The sequence below is a fragment of the Pleurodeles waltl genome, chromosome 4_2, assembly GCF_031143425.1.
Source record: "Pleurodeles waltl isolate 20211129_DDA chromosome 4_2, aPleWal1.hap1.20221129, whole genome shotgun sequence".
Taxonomy (NCBI): Eukaryota; Metazoa; Chordata; class Amphibia; order Caudata; family Salamandridae; genus Pleurodeles; species Pleurodeles waltl.
This window is the reverse complement of record NC_090443.1, coordinates 976646120-976659453: the sequence shown is the minus strand read 5'-3', so window position 1 is coordinate 976659453 and position 13334 is coordinate 976646120.

The window sequence follows — 13334 nt, the reverse complement described above, 5'->3', positions numbered from 1 at the left end:
AAGCTGCACTGTAGCTACCGCCCTGAAGCATCAGGATTAGTAGAGCAAATTAATGGTACCTTGAAATCAAGAATGGCAAAGATGTGCGCAGCTACCAATATGAAATGGCCAGATGCATTACCCTTAGTACTAATGTCAATGAGGAACACCCCTGAAAAGAAGACAGGACTATCACCACACAAGATCTTAATGGGTAGAGCTATGAGGTTACCCGCAATACCTGCAAATTCTCTAGTGAATATCACGGATGATATGGTGTTGGACTACTGCAAAGGCTTGGCTGATGTGATTCGCTCTTTCTCTCACCAGGTGGAAGCTAGCATATTGCCACTGATCGGTGATCCAGGTCACACCCTACAAGCCGGTGACTGGGTGGTTGTCAAGAAGCACGTGAGAAAGTCGTGTTTGGAGCCACGCTGGAAGGGGCCATATCAAATAATTTTGACAACAACCACTGCTGTGAAATGCGCAGGCGTTCCAAACTGGATACATGCCAGTCACACAAAGAAGGTAACGTGTCCAACTGATGAGGAACTTGAAGTTTCCGGCATAACAGTTCCAGAGAGGGAAGTCTCAGGGCCAGAAAACAGCCAAGTGGGAACTGAGACTGCAGGAGAGCCCACTGAGAACAGCCTAGTCCCTCAAACAGTGAACGAGTTCGAGAGAGGTGACAGTGTGCCTATCTCAGTAGAGGCAGAAGGAGAACTAAATCAAGGGGAGGTTCTCCCAGAAATAGACGAATACGGGTTAGAACTTGAACCCGTTACAGATCCAGAAGAAGAAGAAGAAGGGGAAATAATAGAAAGAGACCAAAGTACTCCGGCATCCCCTGAGCCAGTTGCAGGTCCATCAAGAGAAAACACAATATTACAAGAGGAGGGTGCTGATCAGCGTCCTGAAAAGACAAACCGTAAGAAGACGCATAAGGGAGATAACTGGCCAGAGAAACAGGCTGCAAAAGCAAGAAGCGTACCAGGTGAAACAATAACAGAAGAGACTGATACATCCCGAATAGAAGATTTAAGTGAAGGAGAATTGCAAGGTGAACGCAGACTGAAAAGAAAGAGAACCCGCAAATAGAAGGTACGCAGGTCCTGAATGGGCGTATGCAACAACGTCTGAATGGCAACAAGAATTCTTAGCGTTCTGTTTTGACCGCGAAGTACCAGGCCAATACTACGGTACCTGAAGTGATTCAAAGAAAGAGACTTTGTTACAAAGAAAACTGAAAAACTAAAGAAAAGAGACTTATGAATTACCGGATGAGACACTGATAACCTGATTTGACTTTGATAAACCTGATTATGACAAGCTGCTAACCTAATTTGACAAAGGGGTCCTGGAGTGAGTGAAACACTGTAAATATATGCAGAGAAAAAGAGACTTTTTGCATCAAAGAAAAGAAGAAAAAAAAAAAAAAAAGGAGAGAGAAAAGAAAAGAGTTTTATATTGTCCTCAAGTTGATTGTTATTCTGCTATCTGATTCTTTACAGACATGGCTTATAAAAGAGGTAGTAGCAAAAAGAGTAAGGTGTGTGGTTGCTTGAGTCTTTTAATAGGTATTGTGTGTGCAATAATAATTGTGGGAGTGATTGTGGTAATGCCGTGGTTGGATAAGAAAGCAACTAACACTGCTTCAAAACCTGAGACTACAACATTAACACCGTGGAAAAGTTTGAGCAGGATGCAAGACACTTGCATGAGGGAACTAATTCAAAGGGGGAACTTTCTACTAATTGCTTCTATCGCTTGCTGAATGAGTATGTTGAGACCATGGATGCGAAAAACTGTTATGTCTGTACAAAGATTCCTTCGTCAGTGCAAGAAGGGGTCACCTATCATAGTCTTCCATTGACTTATGGGATAAGCTGTTGCTTGCTATTAACAAGATTCTATAATCAAGAGCATGTGCAATACTTTTATTCAAATCTGGATGTTGTGTTTTCTTTTGTGCCTGTGATTGAGTTTCTGAACAAGTTAGCTAAGGAGCATAGTATAAAAATAGTTAGAGGCTTCTTTGAACCGACGCTTACATTTGGGACAGCTTATGCACACCGCAACAATCTGACCTGCCTATTGACACCTGTAGAGATAAGCTTCTTAGATCATACTGATGACAGACGCAAAGCATTGAAGGAAAGATTAGAAAAGGGGCTAGAGAAACGCACATATGCAAATGATTATGCTTACACCGCAATAAAGACGCAAGGCAAACTAGCTATAGATGCATTACATGTAGGGAGACTTTGTATATACAGGCCAACATATGAGTATGACACTTTATTTGTGGGAATGAGTGAATGCAGGCATGTGTTTTTGTTTCAGAGTAAATGGACATTCATGTTAAATGGACAGGATCCAGCGATTCCTGGAATCTATTACATCTGTGGACTTAATGCTTATTACCGTCTTCCTAAGGGATGGTATGGGACATGTTATTTGGGAATAGTTTTCCCAAAGATTTACCAAATTGATGACTTAAAGCAAATACCTAAAACGTCTGAATTACAACATGCTAGCCAAAAACAAGAGACAACAGCTGCTGTCATTGGTGACATATTTGGAACCATAATCTCTTCAGTAGGGGCTATCTTGAACTCCATAAAGATTCAAAGGTTATCTACTATTGTGGATAACATGCTGACAGATTTTACAGGGGCTATACTCCTGATGGATACTGAACTTGCTGCGGAAAGAGCTATGACTCTTCAAAATCGGCTTGCTTTAGACATTCTTTTAGCAAAGAGCGGCGGAGTCTGCAAGATGCTCAACGAGCGTCATTGTTGCTCATTTATACCGGACAATAGTAAAAAGATTACAGGTATGCTTACTAACCTAACTAGAGATAGTGCAGACTTGAAGGAACCTGGATTGTGGGAGAAATTTGGAAAGGGAATAGCCAGAGTAGGAAGCTGGTTTAGCAATATTTGGAATGGGGTACTTGCAAAAATATTAGGGGGTCTATTAATTGTTATGGCCTGTCTATTAGGATTATGGGGAGCATGCAAAATTAATGAGAAAATTTAAAGAAATTGGCCAAAGAGATCCAGGAAGAATGAAAAAAGTGAAAGGGAGAAAATGTTCAACGAAATTTGGGAAAGTTCACACAAGGGGCAAGATGTTGAAATGCGCATTATGCGTAAGGTGAAAAATTAAAGTGAAAGGGAAAAGTTTGTGTGATGACAAACTTCATCAGAGGAGGGACTGAGAGAGCGTAGCTTATATAATCTATATTAACATGAAATGTTTATGAATTAAGGTGTGATACTGCCGCATAGAAAACTATAATAATAGTAATTTGCTTAGATATGTACTTGAATCATGACCACGGAGAGTGGCCACCAATGTATACGCAAACTAATAATAATGACCAAAATGTTCATGTTACGTTCAAATGAGCTTATACTAACATTTGCGTTACTAAATCTGTATTGAAAGCCTCATAGGCCTTAAGTTAGCATGAGCTGCAGCTTAGCTGTTTCGCTCTCATATTAAATGCATTTTTCTATTTTTCAGTGTGCTGACTCACAAGGGTCCATGACCCTGTTTGTTCTTTTTCTTCGAACCTGGAAGATGAATGCAACCATGTAGATCCGTTTCCCACTGCTTCTCATCGTCTTGAAAACTAAATGTTATAAATGAATTGAAACAGTGTAGATTAATGTAATGTACAAGGTCATTCAAACCGGGGAAGACAATGGAACTGCTGACCAAAAGATGTACAAAGAATTACCAAGGGATGAAGTAACACCGGATGTGCCACCTCTAAAGACGTCAATTACGAAGACCAATCAAAGACTTGTAAACCAATATGGGGTGAAGATTAGGATTACCTAACGTATTATACGATAGGTTAAAGATAGTGGGGTACAGTAAATGTCCAAAAGAATTTTGGGGGAATGCACTACGAAAAAGGGATACAAACCCAGGTCACAGGAAGTCATTTAGAATTAGGTAGGGAATGCTATTGATTTTATCCAGAAACTCTGTCACTCTGTTCGGTGACTTAAGACTTTATTAAACCATCCTTTCCCTTAGATTGCCAATTTACACTTTTCCTCCTTATGAGGGAAGTGCCCTTTTTGTCCCCGAGCTGAGATCTGACTGATGGCGTATTGACTGATGTCCTGAAGACGAAGACTGAACCTGTGCGTTGACCTAATCTTTGGAGGGTAATTATGACAATGCATTTGTAATTTGTCTGTTTGCTTTTCCTTTCTAGGTACCAACTGCTTGCATTTGACAGAGACCTTAGCTAGATGTTTTCAAAATTAGTGTTCTAAATTGTTTGCATGAAGCCCAACATGCCAATGCTACTCAGTGGTTAGGACAGGTGTTCATTAAAACTGACACAAATAGACAAACGACCGAGACTATGCTTTGTTGAACTGACGCAATATTGACACTCTGCTAAACTTGATCTATGTTCACGCCATGTTATGTTTTGATGTTTGTGATTCTCGCGTTAATGAAATCCTATCAAAGTTGCCATATCGTGACTATGCTATTATGTTTCTTGGTGTTGAGATTAACGCATTTACTGCTAGATTGTAATTTTATGACAAGACCGGAGGCTCCTATTATGCAGTAGTCTTTTCTTTATTTTTAATAGCAGCTCCAGTCAAGATCAACTACAAGTCCCATAAGGCAAACAACAAGTAGCCAATGGGAGAACAAAAGTAGTTCATAATAATGCACCAATCACCACCGTATCCATGGAATAATACCCATCTTGACTGAAAACAGCCCTCTTTTCTTGCTGCTCCTCAGTCAAGATAAGTATTATTTGTTTTTCTCTTCTTTACATGTGTTAGCGCGTTATCGGTACGCGTTAAGAGTTGAAATTCTTTTCATTTGTTTGTATTAAGGTCGGCTTGTCAGCCGCATGCTTTCGTTTTATCTTCGCGTCGCGCGCAGCTGTTAACGGTCTCCGTGACAGTTTGGGGCTCTTCAGCGTGCGTTGGCATATTTCAGCCTTCGCGCGTTGAAGGAATCTCACGCTTACCTCGGCGCTGTCCAGCTGCGCTTCGGTTAGCGCTCGTCTTTGTAAGCCGGTCTTCTTCTCGTTGGCTCGGTCAACTCCCGGCTCAGTTTCTTGGCAGTTAACCCCGCCCGTGGGCGGAGCCGGATACCTCCTTTTCCTCTCTTTGAGAGAGGTTTAACCCTTGCCTGTCTTTCGGTTGAAAGGGGTTGTTTCCAGACACCACCATGGACAGTACTCAGTCACAGTTATCTCATGAGGAGGAGGAAGATGTTTTAAAGGTTTAAAGGAGCATTTAAATGATTTTATTCAATCTTCTGTGGATCAGGCTATGGTTGCCTCTTGGCAAAAACTTTCAAAAAATTTAGAAAACTCTGTGGTTAATATTGTGTCCAAGACCATGCTGGCCCATTCTGCGGGGGAAAGCAGAAAGCGTCAAATCTCTTCAAAAAATTTAAAAGCGACGCTGACTGTAAGTGACAGTGTTTCACACATGGCGGAGGACGTGGATCCTCATGGGCCTCCTAACAAGGAGGGGTTAATAGCTAAGTCTGTGAGAAAATGCATGGTGAAAACTAAACACATATCATCCCCTATTAAAATAACAAAAATTTTGGACACAGATGATGAAGTGAACAGTCCTGATTCGGATGCGGATAGCTCCGATGAGGACGTTGGGGAGTTGTTCTTCCCTCCTCCATTCTGGATTCAGAAGGGGTACCTATGTTTGACCCTGGAGATATTCAACACCCAAATTCCACAGAGTGGCTCTCCTCAGAGCATGTGGCGGACTACGTCACTGCCAGACTCCGAACCCCCCTGGATAAACAGGTCCGGGCGAAATTAAAATCGGAGGGTCCTCGCCCGGCTTTGTCTTCTAAAATAACAGCGACTCCAGCTATTGACGCTTCACTCCTGACGTTCTTTACCAGATACGGCAAAGACCCCCGTAAAGGGGTAGAAAAAGCTTGGTCCACGTGCCAAGATAAACTTTTGGACATTGTGGGTCCCTTGACCCGCATATTTGATATGGCGGAATCAGCTCGGCTGGAACAAGTGGCCATTGACCCAGAAGAACTCTCTTTATGGGCACAGCGTGCTGTATGCCTGTTAGGGAATGCTAATTCCTCCATTACTCACGAACGGAGGAAAGGACTCCTACTCAAGTTGGACCCAAAGTTGGTTAACTTAGCCGGTTCGGATCCGGGTGTAAAAGCAGAAGGCTTGCTGTTTGGTGATTCGTTCATCAAGGAGCTAAGCAAGTATGTGACTACTTTTTCGTCGTTGGACAAGGCACAGCAATCATTAAAAAAGATGTTTGCTTCTCGGGTTTTCACCAGGGCCGGCAGAGGTAGGAACCGCTTTGCCGGCCGAGCCTATGCCAACCAAGGTTCCTGCGGTCCCTATCTGAAAAACCTCTCAAGATTACAGGCCTCAATTCTATCCCCAAAGAAGCAGGGGCTTCAGGGCTAAGGGAGGCCGTAACACCAGAAACGCAGCACAACTCGGTAAGTCAGACTTCCTTTACTCCTGTGGTGGGGGGTCGCATTGCGCAATGTCTGTCAAAATGGGAGGATCTTACAAAAGATCCTTGGGTTTCAAACACAGTACGAGGTTATGTTATAGAACTCTTTTCAGAACCTTTTCAAGAGGTTTTTCCTCCCCCTCCTCAATTTTCTAATCAAATGACAGATTTAATCTCGTTAGAAGTTCAGTCTCTTTTGCAAAAACAGGCTATTATTCCTTGTTCTCTAGATTCTTCAGGTTTCCTCAGTTCTGTTTTCCTAGTACAGAAAAAGAACAAGAAAATGCGTCCAGTCATCAATCTGAAACAGTTCAATCAGTTTGTTCTTTATCGGCATTTCAAGATGGAGACCATTCTTCATCTCAGAGATACTCTTCTTCGAGGCGATTGGTTGGTAAGATTGGATCTTCAGGATGCTTATCTGTCGGTCCCCATTCATCCCGCTTCGCAGAAGTTTCTCCAACTCCAATGGGCAGGTCAGTACTTTCGTTTCACCTCTCTTCCCTTCGGCCTTTCCTCCGCCCCATGGTGCTTCACAAAATTAATGAAGCCAGTGGCGGCTTTTCTCAGAGCTCGAGGCATCCGCCTGGTGATTTACTTGGACGACATTTTAATCATGAGTCAGAGTCGCACCTTGCTACTGTCTCAAGTTCGTCTTGCTTGCGCTCTGTTGGAGGATCTGGGCTTTAATGTAAATTACGAAAAATCTTCCTTAGATCCGGTTCAACAAATCGAGTTTCTAGGCTTTTTAGTGGATTCTGTATCAGCTACTCTCCTTCTACCGTCATCAAAGATCAAATCCATAAAGTCCGAAATTCTTCTGATTCTTTGCAGTTCTTATATGTCCCTCAGATCTCTAGCAAGGATTGTGGGTCAGCTTTCGTCCTCAATTCAAGCGATTTTTCCGGGTCCTCTGCATTATCAGGCATTACAAAGACTAAAGATTCGTCATATCTAAAAGGTCTTGCTTATTCAGATGTTATAGCTCTAGACCAATATTCACGTGCAGAACTCCAGTGGTGGATAGACCATTTAGATGCCTGGAACGGCAGAACTATCTTTGCAACAGCCCCAGATCTTGTATTAGAGTCAGATGCAAGTCTGTCGGGTTGGGGAGCCCGGTGTGGTGCAATCTCAACTGGAGGTTCATGGTCTCTAGAGGAGTCAAAATTGCACATAAACTGTTTAGAGATGCTTGCAGGCTCCTTTGCAATCAGGAGCCTCGCAAGAGACAGGATTTCTTGTTCGGTTCTGCTCAGAATGGACAACATTTCAGCGGTGCGTTACATCAATCGGCTAGGGGGCACAAAATCCAAACCTTTAGCGGAATTAGCGAAAGGGTTTTGGGAGTTCTGTCTTCAAAACAAAATCTCTGTTCAAGCCGAATATCTTCCAGGCAATCTCAATCTGGTAGCGGACTAGTACTCCCGTTTCTTTCGGGATTCCAGCGATTGGATGCTCAACCTACAGGTGTTCAACGTCCTGGTACTCAAGTGGGGACCCTTCCATATAGATCTCTTTGCTTCACGGCTAAACGCTCAACTTCCTCAATTTTTCAGCTGGCTTCCAGACCCTCTAACTCTAGCCTTCGATGCGTTTACTCAGGATTGGTCGTCTTCCCTCAATTACGCCTTTCCTCCTTTTATCTTGATTCCCAGAGTTCTGGCACAAGTCAGACGTCAACGAGCTTCTTTAGTCCTCATAGACTCTTATTGGCACTCCCAGGTGTGGTTCCCTTCCCTCCTGGAACTGTCAATCGAATCTCCGATTCTGATACCCTCCTTTCCAGACCTCCTGACCAATCATCAAGGCCTCCGGCACAGTCTAATACTTCAAGAGTCCCTGATCTTATCGGCTTGGAAAATTTCGGGGAATCCCGATCTAGCGTTTCAATTTCGGCAGAAGCTGCAGCCTTCATTGACCGGGCTACAGCTCCTGGGACAAAGAAGGCTTATAGATCAGCTTGGTCTCTCTGGTGTTGCTGGTGTTTGGGAAGACAAGTTGATCCCATTACAGCGGATGTGTCTCTGATGGTCAATTTTCTGGCGTTGGAAGCCAGTAAAGGTAAGTCCTTTTGTACTATTAATTTATATAGGTCTGCAATTTCTTCGGCTCACGATTACTTTCAAGGGAAGCCTATTGGTGAACACCCGTTGGTATGTCGTCTGTTAAAGGGAGTAAAATGTTCTAATCCGCCAAAACCTAAATACAGTTTTTTATGGGATGTCAATGCAGTGCTAAAATTGTTTGTCTCTTGGCCTGACAATCCTTTGTTATCTTTAAAGCAGTTGTCTGCTAAGCTGGCTATGCTTTTATGTTTGGTATCTTTTAAACGGTTATCTGATGTTAGAGCTCTCGATGTTACTGCTCGCTATTTTACTCCCTCCGGAGTCCTGTTTAATGTGACGAGACGTACCAAAACTAACCTCTCTTCAGTTTTTTATCCCTTTTTTCCCGATCATCCCAAACTCTGCGTGGGTCAATGTTTAAAAGTTTATGAACAACGGACAGCCGATCTGAGAAACTCCTCTTCTACCCAATTGTTAATCTCCTTTAGGAAACCTTACAATCCTGTGTCCTCACCTACTTTGGCCCGCTGGGTCCGGGGGATTATGTCTTTAGCTGGTATTGATACCTCTGCTTTTGGAGCGCATTCAGCTAGAGGAGCCATGGCGTCCAAAGCTTTTTGGGCCGGTTCTCGTCTAGAGGATATTCTCAGGTCGGCTGACTGGTCTAATGATAATGTATTCAAAGTATTTTATTGTAAACCAATTCAACATGCCTCTTTAAATGTGATTGAATCGCTTTAAAATTGCATAATAGGAGCCTCCGGTCTTGTCATAAAATGTAGATTTTCCTAGTAATTTATGAAGGAAAGTCTTAATTTTCTTAAAGACACGGAGGCGAGTATTATCCCGCCGCTACGAACTCTAACTATGTGATTTTGTTACCCTCCCTTTTTAGCTTCTACTTCAACACAGCAAACCTCTTAGTGGAGATTCTTTATGTACGGTGTCTGCTCCGTTGTTGCCTTTCAAGGATTATCAAGAGACGGATCGTCAAAACCTGCCGGTTTTCCTACAGAGACTTTTGTTCTATTTACAAGAAGTTTTCTCGCTCTGCTTGGCGTTTTGTATTTGTTGTGTTATTATACCATTGTTTACTTCTCATTGAGTTTCGCACAAGAAAAGAGGGCTGTTTTCAGTCAAGATGGGTATTATTCCATGGATACGGTGGTGATTGGTGCATTATTATGAACTACTTTTGTTCTCCCATTGGCTACTTGTTGTTTGCCTTATGGGACTTGTAGTTGATCTTGACTGGAGCTGCTATTAAAAATAAAGAAAAGACTACTGCATAATACTCGCCTCCGTGTCTTTAATAAAATTAAGGGCCATATTTATACTCCGTTTGCGCCGAAATTGCGTCGTTTTTTTTGACGCAATTTCGACGCAAAACTAACGCCAACTAACGCCATATTTATACTATGGCGTTAGAGGCGAATAGCGCCAAAGTTCCCGGAATGTGCGTCATTTTTTAGCGTGAACCCCTTCCTTGCGTTAATGATATGCAAGGGAGGCGTTCCCGTCTAAAAAATGACTCCCAGGCCTTTACGTGGTATTTATACTCCCGGGCAAAAGAGACGCCCGGGAGTTGGCGTGGCTAAAAACGGCGCATTTGCGCCACTTTTTAACGCCTGCTCAGGGCAGGCGTTAAGGGGCCTGTGGGCTCAAAATGAGCCCACAGGTGCCCTCCCATGCCCCCAGGGACCCCCCCTGCCACCCTTGCCCACCCCAGGAGGACCCCCAAGGATGGAGGGACCCACCCCAGGGACATTCAGGTAAGTTCAGGTAAGTATAATTTTTTATTTTTTATATTTTTTTTTGGTGGCATAGGGGGGCCTTATTTGTGCCCCCCTACATGCCACTATGCCCAATGACCATGCCCAGGGGACAGAAGTCCCCTGGGCATGGCCATTGGGCAAGGGGGCATGACTCCTATCTTTACAATGATAGGAGTCATGTTGATGGGGGATGGGCGTCGTTAAAAAATGGCGCAAGTCGGGTTAAGACGATTTTTTCGACGTAACCTGACTTGCCCCATTTTAAGACGCCCATGCGCCATTTTCCCCCTACGCCGGCGCTGTCTGGTCTACGTGGTTTTTTCCCACGCAAACCAGGCAGCGCCGGTCTGATTGCGCCGTCTAACGCCATTCCATAAATACGGCGCCCGCTTGGCGCTTCAGAATGGCGTTAGACGGCGCAAAACTTTTTGACGCTAAACTGCGTTAGCGCAGTTTAGCGTCAAAAAGTATAAATATGGGCCTAAGACTTTCCTTCATAAATTACTAGGAAAATCTACATTAATAGGGAATAAAATTCATGAAATTCTACTAAGCTGGTGTGGTTATTCATGGCTGCAAGGTCATGGTATCATCATTTGAATTGATTAATGTCTTTGACTAAAGTGAAATGCATTGTCGTGATAAATATTGATGACATTATTGATGTATTGTTTGCTATATTGATTAGCTATCTCGTCCTAAGGTGTCTCTCAACTGGGTCAAAAGATTCATTGGCCTAAAACGAGTCCTGATGTGTAATAAAATATCATAAAGGGGCGCGTTAACAATAACAAAGGATTTTTGAAAGGCAAGCCCACAGACGAGTGATAGTGATGGGCATGGGGTGGGCGAGATTAGGGGTAAGACTGATTAGCTATCTCGTCCTACCACGCGTTATCAGTTCTATCTTTTGAATTGATTAATGACTTTTGAATTGATTAATGACTTTGACTAAAGTGAAATGCATTGTCGCGATAAATATTGATGACATTATTGATGTATTGTTTGCTATATTGATTAGCTATCTCGTCCTAAGGTGTCTCTCAACTGGGTCAAAAGATTCATTGGCCTAAAACGAGTCCTGATGTGTAATAAAATATCATAAAGGGGCGCGTTAACAATAACAAAGGATTTTTGAAAGGCAAGCCCACAGACGAGTGATAGTGATGGGCATGGGGTGGGCGAGATTAGGGGGCATATTTATACTCCGTTTGCACCGAATTTGCGTCGTTTTTTTCGACGCAAATTCGACGCAAAACTAACTCCATATTTATACTTTGGCGTTAGACGCGTCTAGCGCCAAAGTTCATGGAGTTAGCGTCATTTTTTTGCGTGAACACCTTCCTTGCGTTAATGATATGCAAGGTAGGCGTTCCCGTCTTAAAAAATGACTCCGATGGATATGCGTCGTATTTATACTCCCGGGCAAAAATGATGCCCGGGAGTGGGCGGGTCTAAAAAACCCGCATTAGCGCCGGATTTTAACACCTGGGTCAGGGCAGGCGTTAAGGGATCTGTGGGCTCAGGATGAGCCCAGAGGTGCCCTCCCCTGCCCCCAGGGACACCCCCTGCCACCCTTGCCCACCCCAGGAGGACACCCAAGGATGGAGGGACCCACCCCAGGGACATTAAGGTAAGTTCAGGTAAGTATTTTTTTTTTTTTTTTGTGGCATAGGGGGGCTTGATTTGTGCCCCCTACATGCCACTATGCCCAATGACCATGCCCAGGGGACAGAAGGCCCCTGGGCATGGCCATTGGGCAAGGGGGCATGACTCCTGTCTTTGCTAAGACAGGAGTCATTTCAATGGGGGTTGGGAGTGAGAAAAAAAATGGCGCAAATCGGGTTGAGGCGATTTTTTTTGCCTCAGCCTGACTTGCACCCTTTTTGGACGCCCATACTCCATTTTCCCCCTACGCCGGCGCTGCCTGGTGTACGTCGTTTTTTTTAACGCACACCAGACGGCGACGGCGGCTAACGCCGGCTAATGTCATTCAATAAATACGGCGCCCGCATGGCGCTTCAGAATGGCGTTAGCCGGCGCTAATTTTTTTGACGCAAAACTGCGTTAGCGCAGTTTTGCGTCAAAAAGTATAAATATGGGCCTAGAAGCGCACAGATAGCGTACAACAGGCCATAGTGCTTGCGCGGTCGACCCAAAGGAGCGGGGTGCACTGAAGCGCGTGCGAGGCCAATTTTTGTTAATAATTATACCTGCAGCAGTGGAGCCTCCCATGACCCCGACTGTATCCGGCAGTTCTCTAAATGCTGACTAATGTGGTTAAGGTCGCACCATCTGAAAAGACTCAAATACAGAGCTGATGCGATAGACGCGCTGGCACCCCAGAACAAACAGGGGCCTTCATTTGACTCTACAGTGAACGCAATCCGACTACAGCTCCGCTCGGTCCCCTGCTAAACGGAAATACAGCAGCTACATTAGAAGAAGCTGCAGGGGATGAAGGAAGAGATCGGGTCATACTAGGAGGCTACGCAGGAAATGACGTGGCAGGCTTGCAGTCATTTGTGGAATATCTGCATCCCCATAATCCTTTGCAACATACCAAATTTAGGTTTCATTCTCACAGTAAGAAATACATTCTTCAGCAGGATAAATGACAATATTACGGTTTTCAGCCTTTGATCTTTTATTTTATTTGTGGAGATGTACTGTAATGTTCTGGGCCCCTAATATTGAAGTGTCAAAAGATTCCATTGTACGGTAGCCTTTTCTCCATATAATATCTGGAATGAAAACGCAGCAACGTGTCTTGTATTACCGTACTTTGTGTGACGGTGAAAGAGATGGTTGGCGTTCAATTTTTGAAGGATTTCTGTACCTAAGAAAATCCAATTAGTATTGTGCAAACATAAATCTACGAAATGAAGACAGAAATGCTTTTGTAGTTACGTTTTTTTTTTATGGCAACTGTTACTCTAAGGTGTATTTTCACGTTCTACTACTTGGCACAATTTTTTTCTTCA